The sequence below is a fragment of the Salvia splendens genome, chromosome 21, assembly GCF_004379255.2.
Source record: "Salvia splendens isolate huo1 chromosome 21, SspV2, whole genome shotgun sequence".
Taxonomy (NCBI): Eukaryota; Viridiplantae; Streptophyta; class Magnoliopsida; order Lamiales; family Lamiaceae; genus Salvia; species Salvia splendens.
The window spans coordinates 10361968-10376199 of record NC_056052.1 but is presented as its reverse complement, the minus strand read 5'-3'; the positions used below and the strand labels follow the sequence as shown (position 1 = coordinate 10376199).

The following is a 14232-nucleotide window of genomic DNA, read 5'->3' as shown; positions in this document are numbered from 1 at the left end:
GAGGGTCGACCATCGTCAAGGGGGATAAGTCCTCTCCCTTCGAGATAGCTATGTTGTTCCTGACAAATACTCCCAATATATGGCAGAGGGAGAGGTTTCTCGCTGGGTGGGTACTTCTGGTCTTGCTTCTGTTTCTTCTGCTTCCACATGCACATCACTCTTCCCCGCCTCTGTCTGGGGGTTCACTGACTCTGGCTCTTTCTCTCCTGCCCTGCCTTCTTCATCTTCTCCTATTGCCCTAGATGTGAGGTTCAGATCCTCAACCATCGTGGCAGTATCATCTTCCCTCTGGTTTACTCTATCCAAAATCGCCTGAAATTCATCATCCGTCATTAGGCCTTGTTTCTTGGCCGTCTCATTTAAATCTATCTCTTCCCTCGCCGTTCCTTGAGAAACGGTCCCCGCCGCCGGCGTTTTCTCTGGTTCATCGTCTCCCTGTAGGCTCCCATGTTCCCTGCTTTTCCTCGCTTCACGTTCATCTGAGTCAGAATCGTAATGGGCGGATATGGGGTCAACCTCCATCGAATCACTTTGTTGTGGAGTTTGGGAGGGTTCCGAAGATTCTAGCGGTACGGTTACCGATGGAGATTTTCTTTCTGGTAGAATTTCGGCCGAAATCGGAATGGAAACAATTGGTTGTACCGTGGATTGCACATTTGGTTCAGATGGGGCTCCTCCGGTCATACTCCATTTTCCCCCCATTTTTCTAAAACCGGCCAGCGCCGCCGCCCAATCTCTGTTAGGGTCCTGCAGTCGAAGGAATTCCGCCATTGCATCCAAGGAAACCATTGTTGGCGCCTGAGGAGTCGGCTCCGGTGGTTGTGGGCTTGGCGGTCGTTCTTCGCGGTGGTGATTTTGGAGTTTTTTCCCTGTGGGTTGAAGTGAGTTTGATTTTTGTTGCCCATGCTTTCTTTCCCATGACTTAGACCTGTGATTTCTTGGGTGAATGTGGGTGGTGGTTTTTGTGGAGTGATGGTGGAAAAATGCAGAGAGAAATGGAAAAATTGAGGGTTTGTGAAATGAAAAATGGGAGAGACGGTTCAGTTATGGGGTGGAAAAAGGGTAGTCGGGGTTTGTAGCCGGTGATAGGCGGTTCTAGGTTGGCTTTGGTTAGTGTGAGGGACGGTTTAGCTAGCGGTCTCCTGATTGGATGTCGCCCGTGCTTTCACTGCACCACGTGCCTCTTTTCAGTCGCTGCCCGCCTGCAAAGCTGCAGCAAGCCCCAAATTCAAATTCTACCCTATAATGATTTCCCCCTATATTTTCCTAGAGTAGAAACAAAGTAAAAAGGACACTTAAATAAATTGGAGAGTTTCACCAAAATGGTATTCTGATGGTCAGTACGTACTCCCAATTAACATTTGAGGGCCAAAGTTTCACACACAATAACAGTTAATAACGCCATTCATCCCCGGCAATGGTGCCATTTGAAATAGCAGGTTTGTGTCAGGTGTCGTGTCGAGTACATGATGTATCCTACTGATCAGGATGGAACCCCAGCTATGTCTGAACCTGGTATCAATAATTCCTCAACCCACTTCTACTGACTAGTATAGTGAACGTAAGGGTCGAATCCCACAGAGATGAATGCGCATTGGGAATTATGGTGAAATTCTGGAAAGGTTTGGTTAGCTACCTCGCTTTGGGTTGAGAAAGATGATTGACATGTAGCTGTGTACGTGGAAAGTGGGGAGCATAGGGTTCAGGAAATATATGGAAATTACTAGTTTACTATAAAAGGCTAAACGGAATATCAGAGGAAAAGAGGTAGTTAGGTGACTAGGCCTACAGATCTGAAAAGTGACAGCTGAAAAATAAAGAAAAGTAAAGGACAAAAGCAAAAGTAGCTAAAAAGTAAAAGTGGTCTCAAATTTGGATGTGGACATTGTCTTCTCCAACAAGTATGAACACAAATCAAACAACTCAGATTCCATGAACGAGAAATGAAGAATAACAACTTCACAAGAACAGATCTAATAATTAAAACTCCAAATCAAAAGATTAAACTAACGAAACTGAAATTACGCTTACTGAGTGACATGCAAGGTGGCAGAAATCACGTAAACTAGGCTTTCACACTTAACCATTTCAGGTCTAAAATCTAACAGCTATCTAGACTTGCAAACTCAGGCAGATTAACTACAGAAATGAAAACATGCGATTCAACACGGAAAATTACCGTAACTACTGGATTTAAGCTATCTAGGCAGAAAAGAACGAGATCAAACAAGAACCGATGCACAAAAACAACTTCATATCATAGAAACGTTTGGATCACAACTAAGACTGCAAAGTAAGCAAATATTGAAAGTGCAACAAATCCAACGTAAGAAAACAAAGTGTGATTAACTAAGAAAGCAAATAAAGATTGTTTGCCACTCCGGGCGATGAAACTGTTAACACTACGAAACAAGCTGACTGGAACGAATGAATGTGGAACTCCGGCGAACTGATGAGCTTCAGGTGACCATGGGTGTTGGCGAGGAACGAGAATATGAAGGATAATGCTGAAGGATTGATCTACCGAAGAGAGATTGCTAACTAAGTGTAGGAGTGGATGAACTAATTGATGATGATTCTCTCTCCAAGTGGCTTCCTTTTATAGGGAGACCTCCCTTGATTTTTAGGGTAGACTTCAAATACGAAATAACTCTTTTGCCCCCTTGCTTGCGGTTGATCTTCCCAGCTATCCTTCTTCTCCATCTCGAGCCTTTTTGGTATGCATACTCGTCAGGATAGCAACATCCTGACGCCCTTCTCACCTGAATTCTCCTAACATTCTCATACTGGCTAGAACACTTCCCTGCACACTTTAGCAATTGTTTTGCAGATATATTCCAATTATACACATTATACTGACCAGTAATCAAGGCCTAGAATACGACTTATCAAATTGGTACAAATTTGTCTCTGTGGGATACAACCAGAGACAGAGCCACAATTGGGCTTGGCGCCACTGGGCCCCAGCTATTTAAATATTTTCTAAATATTACTCCATCCATCCCATAGTAGATGTCACACTTGGGGATTGGCACGAGATTTTAGGAGGTGTTGTTTTGTGTGTTAAATGGAAAGAGAAAATAATATATTTATATTAATTTGAGAGAAATTTTTTTTCAAAAAAAAGCGACATCTTTTATAAGACAAACTAAAAAGAAAAGTGTATCATCTATTATGGGAGCGGACGAAGCATATACATTTGAATCGCAAACTAGTTATGTAGCGTTAGTGGTTGGATGATCCGCCTTTTGAAAACGAAGTCAAATTTTCGAATCCTGGCAACACCATCTGTTCTATTTTTTATTCTTGCGAGAAAACCTCATTTAATCTCGATACTATATTCCATTTGCATATACGTTTGAAAGCTTATCACTTAATAAACACTATACTTAAATATAGTATTATTCTTGCTAGACTAGTTTACTACACTTTATTTATAGTAATATTAGTAATTCTAGCTATAGTTTATTTTTTATTTATAATACTTTAATTATAGTACTCCTAGTTAGTAATTTTAATTTATGTTTTAATTTACTTTGAATGACAAATATTTGATTATTTTAAAATATAAATATATTGCTAGTCTATTTTTTAAATCTAGTTATTTTAAATCATAAATATTTGATAAATTTAAACTTAAATATATACTCCTTCCGTCCCTAAAGAATATGCACTTTGGGGTGGGCACGAGTTTTAAAATAAAATTGGTAAAGTAAGAGAGAAGTAGAGAGAAAAAGTAATTAAAGTATTGTTAGTGGAAAATTGATCTCACCTTATTAGAGAGAAAGGACTCTCCTAAATTAGAAAGTGCATATTTTTGTGGGACGGACTAAAAAGGAAATAGTGCAATTCTTGCAGGACGGAGGGAGTACAAAATTGATAGAAAAAATATGGAAAGCTTTACCGAAAGGATTTGTAAGATTTCAAATAATGAATTAATGCAAAGAATGATATTATATGTTTTATTTGATATTGCGATGAATAGTCGTCGAAGAGAAATGCTATTAATATAAGTTATGACAGTGACACCATCATTTTCACGACAGTACCAACAATTTTGACGTCGAGATTGATTTTAGCGAAAGTTGTCGTACAAATCTTAGTTTCTAACACTGTGATATTTCATTACCATCTCTATCTTTCACTATTCCTTCCGCTCATGTCCTTGCTTTTTGCGGGAACACTAATGTTGACATAAAAAACAGGTTTTTGGGACCCCCAGCCAAAATATCCTGGCTCCGTCACTGGATACAATACTCTTCCTTACTAATTATTGCACTAGTCTCGTACACTTGCGGATATTACTTGTGTTAAAATAAGTTGAGTCAATCTGCGCATCTAGAATACATGCAGCGATGAGTACACTCAGTGAATAAATTGCCAAAATATACAATTTTACATTTGAAAATATTTTCAAGCCATCACTGTAACACTCGGGGGATTTTTTTAAAAGGCCCATCCGTACTAAATTCTCCATGAGTTAAAGTTTGACTGCAGTCTAAGTTCTTTTTGTAAATCGACATATATGAACATCTTGTGTTGGGAAATGGCCAATTTCCATAGTCATCGGATCAGCCAACCTTTAGACTACGTTTATCAATGGCCTGGTCTCGTGCCAGGTCATTTTCGATATTTAAAAAAATTAGAATTTGAAGAAAAGGTCCCTCTCTTTCCTCAACCAATGGTCTCTTGGAGGAAGACCACAAACCGACTGGTCTCATTGGAATTTAATATATCAACCAATGAGATTGTGTCATATTTTATTTGAAATTTAAATATCTTTTATGTATGTTATCACAAAATTATTATGTATTATACCAAAATTCATCGTTTTTTATTCTTTATAAATGGACATCACATTTGCTATAGTTCATTATATATGATAATGAGAATAATATATTTTCCGAATTTCTAAATTTGTTATTTATAAATTTTATTAAGGAGTAATAATATAAAAATAAATATATAATGGTGTGGTTGGGTGGTCATTGATAAACCATAAAAAAAGGTATGGTTGGGTTGGATGAATATTGATGAGGTGTATGATGATGTGTAGGAGATAGAAATTAAATAAATATTGAAAAAGTGGATGGTTGCTAATAAACATGGTCTTAAGATGACACACAATCCACGTGTACACTAGTTCGAGTAGGCACTCTCCTATTACTAGGACCCGAATTCGATTAATAGTTTTTTTTTTGCATAGCACATTCATTATAACCATAACAAATAGGTATCATCACATAAAATATTTATGGCAAGACGATTTGCATAAATAAATATCATGTCAAAATTCATATTTTTATGCATATTTATATATAGGATAGAAAAGTTTACCTTGTACACTTTCAAACTCCGTAAAACAATATTGTGAAACGAGAATCGAGCTAGAACAGATGAATCTTTGAGCAACCAAGAACTTGGACGAACGAAGAATCCCCAAGAATTCGAAAGAATACTCAATGAACACAAGATGTACGTGGTTTGATTACATGATTCTAAATCCGCAGAGGAACTAGAAAAACTCTTTATTCACAAACAATGCAACGAACACACATGCAGCAACTTAATCACTACTCGATCAAGCCAACTCTATACAAATTTTCATGCAAAAACTCGATTGAGGAACTAATGCATAAACCACACTTTGCACCGGTATTTACACTTCTTGTGAAGAAAACTAAATTCAACTCTTGAATGAATTGTTTGTTGCGTGTCTTCGTGTAGAGCGTATATACTCGCGACTTTAACTGCTCAAACTGGAGCCAAACAAACCAGCTTTACAACTAACTCCTTGAAACCGCTTGTAACCACTTAATCCGCCAAATATGTAGTTCATCATTTGTCATGCAAAACCATACTCATGCATAACAAATCTCCACCTTTGGATTATGCATGGATTTAGAGATAGGATTTGAGTTATTTTGCATGGATTTAGATATAGGATTTGAGTTATTTTGAACGATATTTGTCACGACCGAATTTTGCTAAGGATAGCGATAGCGGGTAAACTGCGACTAATAAGGAGGATTAAAGAAGCGGGGAAAAAAAAGGGAAGAACTTGAGAATTAACACAAAGGCCAAGTTGATTGATATCATAGAATAGAAGCCAAGTATACCATTACATGGTCTTAAAAAGACAATAAACATCACATCAATAAATCAGAGTTCGATGGTGGGATTCTACAATCTCACTTCACAAAAACACAACAGAATAAGTCCTTGCTAAACGACTTCGTGTATGAAGACAAGAATTGTCCGAAGATCCACCTGATAATTTAATAACATCGACTCCGATCATTACTCCATCCTCTTGACGTTCAACCTGCACATTTATAAATACATGTAGGGCTGAGTACAGGAGTACTCAGTGGACACTTGCTAAAAAGAAAAACATACGTTATATAGGTGTCATCCATCAACAGTATCACACGAGATTTTTCTTAAAAGGCCCGGGCATACTAAATTCTTTTGTGATCTTAAAAGTCTGACTGCAATCTAAGTTCTTCAAAACTCATACCATATCTGAGAATCGTGTACCGTGAAGGTGGCCACCTTCAACGGACACCATGGCCGACAACCTTGGATGGCTCACAGCTCTTGTGCACGTTATTCCGAACAGGATTTGCAGTCCTATTGAGAACCGAATTTGTTACCTAGGTTTGTGATGCCATTTTTATTAGCACTATAAATACCTGCAAGTATACAGAGTAGGAATAGTATAGCTAAATATCAGTACCAGATATCGATCACGGGGAAAACACTCACAGACTGGCTACCCTCTACTAAAACTCAATCACTATTTGGAAAAACCGAAAGATTTAAAGATTTTTGAAAACAAAACAATTTGAAAGCAAATAAACAACTAATTGCAAATAAATCACGGAGAAGTATAGAGATAAGAGAATTCCAGGGATGTGCGTTCACAATTATGGTTATACAAATTTCAACTACAATACCCTAGCACAGTTCTTACTTTAATAGAACGAGTCACCTAGTTTATGCTTGTGCGACGCAAATGTTGGTTACAAACATTAGGGTTGTCAATCCTAAATACATAACTCCTAAAAGCTCCTAAGACCCTTAAAAAGTCCTCACTCTCAATTAACAGTGCCGTTTTAAATTAAGCTAATTGTAGTGTCTATTAAGTGGATCCAACTCGCCAACCTCCTCTCACGATTATGTAGCAAGTTATATTAATTCATCACAGAATGTATCACTCAAACGTGAAGCATTATCCAACAACTAAAGGAAGAAACAAAGTAAGAACAAAACAGATATTAAATAGAAAAAGAATGGTATAACCAAAGTCGTTACTAACACATCCCTAAAATCCTATGAATTTAGTTACACATGATAGAATAATCTAAAAACATAGATTGAAGGGAAAACAATTGGAACATAAAACTAAAGCTAATAAAACACAAAAGTTGAATCCTTGTAGCTTTGATGTTCTTAAATCTTTCTCCAACTCCGTGCACAATGAAACACTCTAACTTTTAATCTCTAGAAAATATGTTGCAAAAAAAGGATCTCAATGATGAAGCTTGTGGGGCTATATATAGGGGAGAAGTCGCCCCCTTCAAATAAGGCAAAGGGTTGCAAAATATGGTAAATCTTGGAGAGAATATTAGGGAAAATCTGCTCGCCGCGTTTTTGTGGCGGACCGCTGCCCCTTGGCCAGCGGTCGCCATGCATTGATCCGAGGCTTCTGACTCTTGGGTGGCGGTCGCCACGCCTTGCCCAGCGGTTGCTGGGCGTGTCTTCATTCCATGCACAATATTCCCGGAACGGGCCGCTACAGGTATGGCGGCCGCTGAGCGTCGGCGGTCACTGTCAATGTTGTAGCGGTCGCTGACGCTCCCAGAAATTTCAGATTTCTTACTTCGCGTTTTGACTCCCTTTTTAAGCTCAAATATGCACATTTCTCACAAAACATGTCAAAATACCAAAATATATAAAATATGCAAATAATGGACATGTAATGCAAATTTGACATTTAAAACGGACCAAATAATGGCCTTAAAATTGTGCAAAATCCGAGCGTATCAACTCCCCCAAACTTACATTTTTGTTTGTCCTCAAACAAAACATAAAAGACACAAGAATAGACGCATGGAATGCACAAGGACTAGACGTCGTAATTGCCTAAAAAGATGAAAGAATAGATTAAGCTTGAATTAACGCAATCAAATCAAGCAAGGCTTATTAGTGCACTTTCATTACTAACTCGTAGAACACCTTGAATTCATGCACTCACATGTGACAAACTTCCAAAGATGGGAAGTGATTCTTTCTCTCACTCTTAAAGTGTATAAAGATAATGTGTATAAGAACTCAAATCATGTACCACGCAAAGTTTACCATAGGCTTGCTCAAAGTCAAATCCCTCATCTACTAGATGTGATTAAGCATCAAAAGTCCGAAAGGTCTTTATTTTTTGTTGTAATGGAGGCTCTTTGGTAGGTGATGAATATTTGGCTAAAAAGTGACTCAAAAAATAAGAATATCCCAAGTAGAGTAAAATTGACTCCACTTTTCTAAAAACACAAGACACTTTTAACACTTATTTTTCTCCTTCAACTCACTTTACAATCTTTTGATTTTTCTCTCTTTTCTTTACACAACCTTTCTTTCTTTTTATTTATTATTTCATAAGCATCCTTTCTAGATCAAGCACACATTTTGAATTTTTTCTATTTCATAAATTGCACTTTTCTATGTTAAGCACACTACTTTTTACAACTTTCCTCCTTATCTCTCCAATTCTTTTACAAAAGATAATAAAAATCTATACAAACCCAAGGAATTGTTCCCATTTATTTGGCTTCCAAAGAATAAGCTTAAAGGCTCAAAATTGGCTCCAAAGGGTAAAATTTGAGAGGGTCGAAAATTTGGGAATAAAAGTAACTAAGCAAAGATAGCCTAACATCCTCCTAAATAAACTTAAACACTATGTAAACTTAGGAAGACTAGGAGCAAGTTCTAGAAACATATACATACATGCAGATAAATCACAAATGAGAGAAATTAGGCTCAAATCTCACAAGGTATAAGCATGATTCAAGGCGAACAAGCAATTCACTAATTATGCACCTTTTCACCAAACCATCAAATCAAAACGTCAAGCCATACTTAAGCATGGATGGAATTAAATATCATTGGCAATTCGGTCTAATGTGTCCCTAAGCATGTGTGTTTCTAAACTATTCATGTTAAGTTCATGACATGGATTCACCTTTACGATTTTTAAAACAAAAATTAAACTAAAAACCTAAAACAAAACCTAAACTCACGGTCCACCACTTCATCCTCCCAAACTTATTTACAACAAAGTGTAAATTAAGTTTGTAGAGTCGGTAGGGACGTGAGTAAACTACTAAAAAGAAAACATACCTTGAAAAATTTCGCGTAGAGGTTGGACGGGGAGAAAATTCAAGAAAGTCAAAAAATCGCGCTGGAAACTGCAATTTGGCGGCGGTCGCCGCAACGAGGCAGAATGTTTCCAGAATGTGGCTGGCGGGCCGCCGCGGCTTCTGCAGCGGTCGCCGGCGATGATCAGACCCTGTGAAAATTTTTCAAAGATATAAAAACTAAACACAAAACAAAAAAGTATTCAAAAACTTAAGCAAAAATTGAAATAGATGTCTGGGTTGCCTCCCAACAAGTGCTCTTTTATAGTTATTAGCTTGACTTTACCCCTTTTTACTCCTTGGGTGGTTCTTCTAGTTCTACTTCCTCCTCCATCACCTTGTCCGAACTATAGTATTTCTTCACACGGTGGCCATTGACTTGAAACAACGTCCCATCTAGAGCTAGCAACTCAACCGTCCCACTATCATATATCGTTTTGATCATGTAAGGACCTGTCCATTTGGACTTCAACTTTCCAAGGAAAAGAGAAAGTCTCAAATTGTGCAACAAAACTACATCCCCCAAGGTGAGCTCCTGTGGACTAATCATCCTATCATGGTTGGCCTTAATCGTTTCTTTGTAAGTCGACGAGCTATCATAGGCTTCCATTCGAAACTCGTCCATCTCGTTAAGAAAGAGGCGCCTCTCTTCGCCGGCCTTTTGGAAATCTTGATTCAACTTCTTGACCACCCAATATGACCTATACTCCAACTCAAAGGGCATATGATATGACTTTCTAAAAATTAACTGATAAGGAGACATACCTATAGGAGATTTGTATGTGGTACGATATGCCCACAACGCATCATCCAAACGGAGTGCCCAATCCTTTCTATTGGTGCTCACTGTTTTCTGTAGAACGGACTTGATCTCCCGATTTGCATGCTCGGTCTACCCATTGGCTTGGGGTGATATGGTGAGGTGACTCTATGCTTGACTCCGTACTTGTCCAATACGTTATCTATCCACCTATTGTTGAAGTGAGATCCTCCATCGCTTATGAGAGCGCGGGGTGTACCAAACCTACTAAAAATCTTTTTCTCACAAAAGCAGTTACAACTTTAGAATCATTAGTTTTGGTAGGAATTGCTTCCACCCATCTAGACACATATTCAACTGGAAGTAAAATGTATTGGTACTCCCATGATTTTGGGAATGGTCCCATAAAATCTATCCCCCGTACATCAAATAGTTCTACCTCAATGATGGTGTTCATAGGCATCTCCTTCTTCTTTGATATTCCCCCCATGCGCTGGTATTCGTTGCATTGGAGCACAAAACTGGCAGAGTCACGGTAGATCGTTGGCCAATAGAAACCGCTTTGTAAGATTTTGATGGCGGTCCTTTGCACACCAAAGTATCCTCCAGTCGGTGACGAGTGGCATCTTTCAACTATGGCTGCCCAATCTTCTTGCGGTACACGTCTCCTAAGTATAGTATATGCACATCTCTTGAACAAGTAGGGCTCATCCCAAAAATAAGATCTAACATCTCTATAAAATTTCTTCCTTTGGTAAGGAGTAAGATCGGAAGGGTGTACCTTGGCTGTTAAATAATTAACAATATCGGCATACCATGGGAAAGTGGCTTGAGTGAAGAATAGATGCTCGTCAGGGAAGTCCTCATTGATTTCTTGTGATAAATCTTCTCCTTCCACCAGGTGCTCCAACCGAGACAAGTGGTCCGCTACTACACTCTCACATCCCTTTCTATCTCTTATTTCCACATCAAACTCTTGAAGTAGTAGGATCCACCGAATGAGTCTTGGCTTTGCATTCTTCTTTGCAAACAAGTGCCTAATAGCTGCATGGTCAGCATAAACAATGGTTTTAGTCCCAACAAGATAAGCTCTAAATTTATTAAAAGAATAAAATATAGCAAGCATCTCCCTTTCTGTAGTCGTATAATTAGCTTGTGCAAAATCTAGAGTTCTACTAGCATAATATATGACTCTAAAAATTTTATCTCTCTTCTGCCACAAAGCCGAACCAACTGCAATGTCGCTTGCGTCACACATGATTTCAAATTATTGCACATAAAATCCACCCGGTCGGGCAGAAGTCTCTGGACTCCTTATGAACAAAATTGGCCACCCGGCCGGGTAGCTCCCGGCAGTCCGCGCGGCTTTCGTAGATCGGCCATATCTCTCTCATCCGAACTCCGATTGGGGCGTGTGAGGTACCCACGCGAAGCTCTTTCGATGATGAAGACAATGGTACTCTCAAAATAGGATTTGGACTCCATATTGAAAGGCAGATTAACGTTTGAAGCAGACCCCAGTCACAGCTTGGCTCATTTTGACCCTTTTTTACCTATTTTAACTTAAAACACTGGATAAACTCATCAAAGCACCTTTACAGTGAAATATGGACGTAAACTAAAGTAATATGCATTTAAACACCAATTATCATCACGTTTAACGCCCAATAAAACAGTTAAAATACGAGTTTATCACCCTTCAGCTCTGAGATTTCCTCCGTCTTGCAATTTGCTCCACAATGCTCACTCATTCGCCAGTTTCCTCGGACCATGTGATTGTCCTCTCTCTTTCCTGAACCTGGCGAAATTCTTCTACACACCTGGCTAAAAACGTGTGTTAGACCCCGTAATTATATGAATTTATACCCTAGACCTATGCATGAAATTAGTCTTATCAGTGTTTAATGTTGGGTCCTAGTGGTATAAGTTGTAAGTAAATTGATGTACTCCATCCGTCCCAAGATAAGTGAATCATTTCTTTTGGGCACGAGATTTAAGGAATTGATATTTAAAGAGTTAAAGTAGAAAGAAGAAAGTATGAGAGAGAGAAAAGTAGAAAAGTAAAGAAAGTATGAGAGAGAGAAAAGTAGAAAAGTAAAGAGAGAATAAAGTAGATTGAGAATAAAGTAAGAGAGAAGATTTTTTTTCTAAAACTAGAAATGACACACTTATAGTGGGACATCCTAAAAAGGAGTATGTGATATTGAGTTTGAGAGAACTTTCCATAAACGAAAATGAGATAATTTTATGGGACGGACGGAAAAGGAAAGTGTCCTTATTTTTATAGGACGGAGGAGTATAATTTTTTTGAAACGGATGAAAAAAGAAACGACTCAACTCCCTTGTGACGGAGGGAGTATGTAACACATTCACAATAGTGTTCTTTACACTATTCTCTCTCTTGCATTACATTCTCTCAACTTTAATTATTTATTACTCCCTTCTTCCCACAATAAGAGTCACATTTTGCCATTTTGGTTTGTCCCACAATAAGAGTCACATTGCATTTTTACCATAAATGATAAGTAGGTTCCACATTCACTAACTCAATTCACTCACATTCTATTATAAAATCAATATAAAAAAGTGGACTCCATATTCCACTAACTTTTTCAATCCACTATTCTTTACATTTTTTAAACTTGTGCCTACACTAAATGTGACTCTTATTATGGGACGGAGGGAGTATAATTTTTTTAAATGAATAAAAAAAGAAATGACTTAACTATCTTGGGACGGAAAGGAAACGTAACACATTCACAATCATATGGAGTATTTTACAAGAGTTCTGCCACTAATGGTCAACCATAAACAAAAAGCCACTAATGGTCAACCTAAGAGCATTCACAATAGGGCGGACCTCCCAATAGCCTAGCACTAGGATTAACCAAAAACACCTCCTGTCACGTCAATAGGACTAACCACTGCACTGCCATATCACTAGGACTAACCACTGCAAAATAATAGCCTAGCACTAGGACTAACCAACAACCTAGCCAATAAAATAAATTCACAAATTCACAAATACGGAATTAAAAATTTGACACGAATACGGACGGAGAAAGTGCAATAATAATTTCATTAAATAAAAAAAAAATTAAAATAGTAAAATTCAATAAAAAACAACGATTCAAACAAATTACATTATAGATATCAACGTGCACTCATCCGCTCCAATAACTCTTCAATTATATCTTTCTGGAGTCGAATATGAGCTTCTTGTTGTTGAATATCGGCAAATGCACGGACTCGTTCGGCGTCCCCATGAGATATCCCCATTCGTACATTGGCGGTGGCCACGCCGTGGCTTGGACCGGCAGCATCTTCATTGGCTCAATCAGTCAGTTCTGGACCTTCATGTTCGACGAGCATGTTGTGTATGATAATACATGCGTACATGACATCAGCAATGCAGTTTTCATACCACAGCCATGTTGGACCTTCACTGCCGCCCATCGAGCCTGTAGCACACCAAATGCCCGCTCCACATCCTTGCGCGCCGCCTCCTCTCGTTGCGCAAAATAAATCTTCTTTGGCTCGTTGGGCATCGGATCGTCTTCACAAACACGGGCCATCTAGGGTATATCTCATCCTCTAAATAGTAGCCCATATTGTGCTCGTTGCCGTTGGCAACGAAACTGATGGTCGGACCAACGCCCATGCACTGCTCGTTGAAAAGGGGTGATGACTGGAGGACGTTGATGTCGTTGTTCGACCCAGCTACCCCAAAATACGCATACTAAATCCATAGCCGGTAATCAGCTACAACTTCAAGGATCATCATGGGATTCTTGCCTTTGAAGCTGGTCGTGTACATCCATTTCCAGGCGTTGGTGCAGTTCTTCCATTCCCAATGCATACAATTTATGCTGCCCAACATGCCGGGAAACCCGTGCACCGTCGCGTGCATATCCATCAGAGCCTGGCAGTCTTTGGGGGTAGGCTTTCGAAGATACCTATCCCTGAATATGTGAGTGACGCCGTAAGAAAAATACTGCAGACACTCGCGGGCAGTCGTCTCGCCTATGTGGAGGTACTCGTCGAACATGTCGGCCGCGC

At 38.8% G+C, this 14232-nt stretch overlaps 1 pseudogene; it reads right to left on the bottom strand.

The window, feature by feature from the left end:
- LOC121784217 overlaps positions 1–14232 on the bottom strand; it is a 98407-nt pseudogene that overhangs the window by 51119 nt on the left and 33056 nt on the right.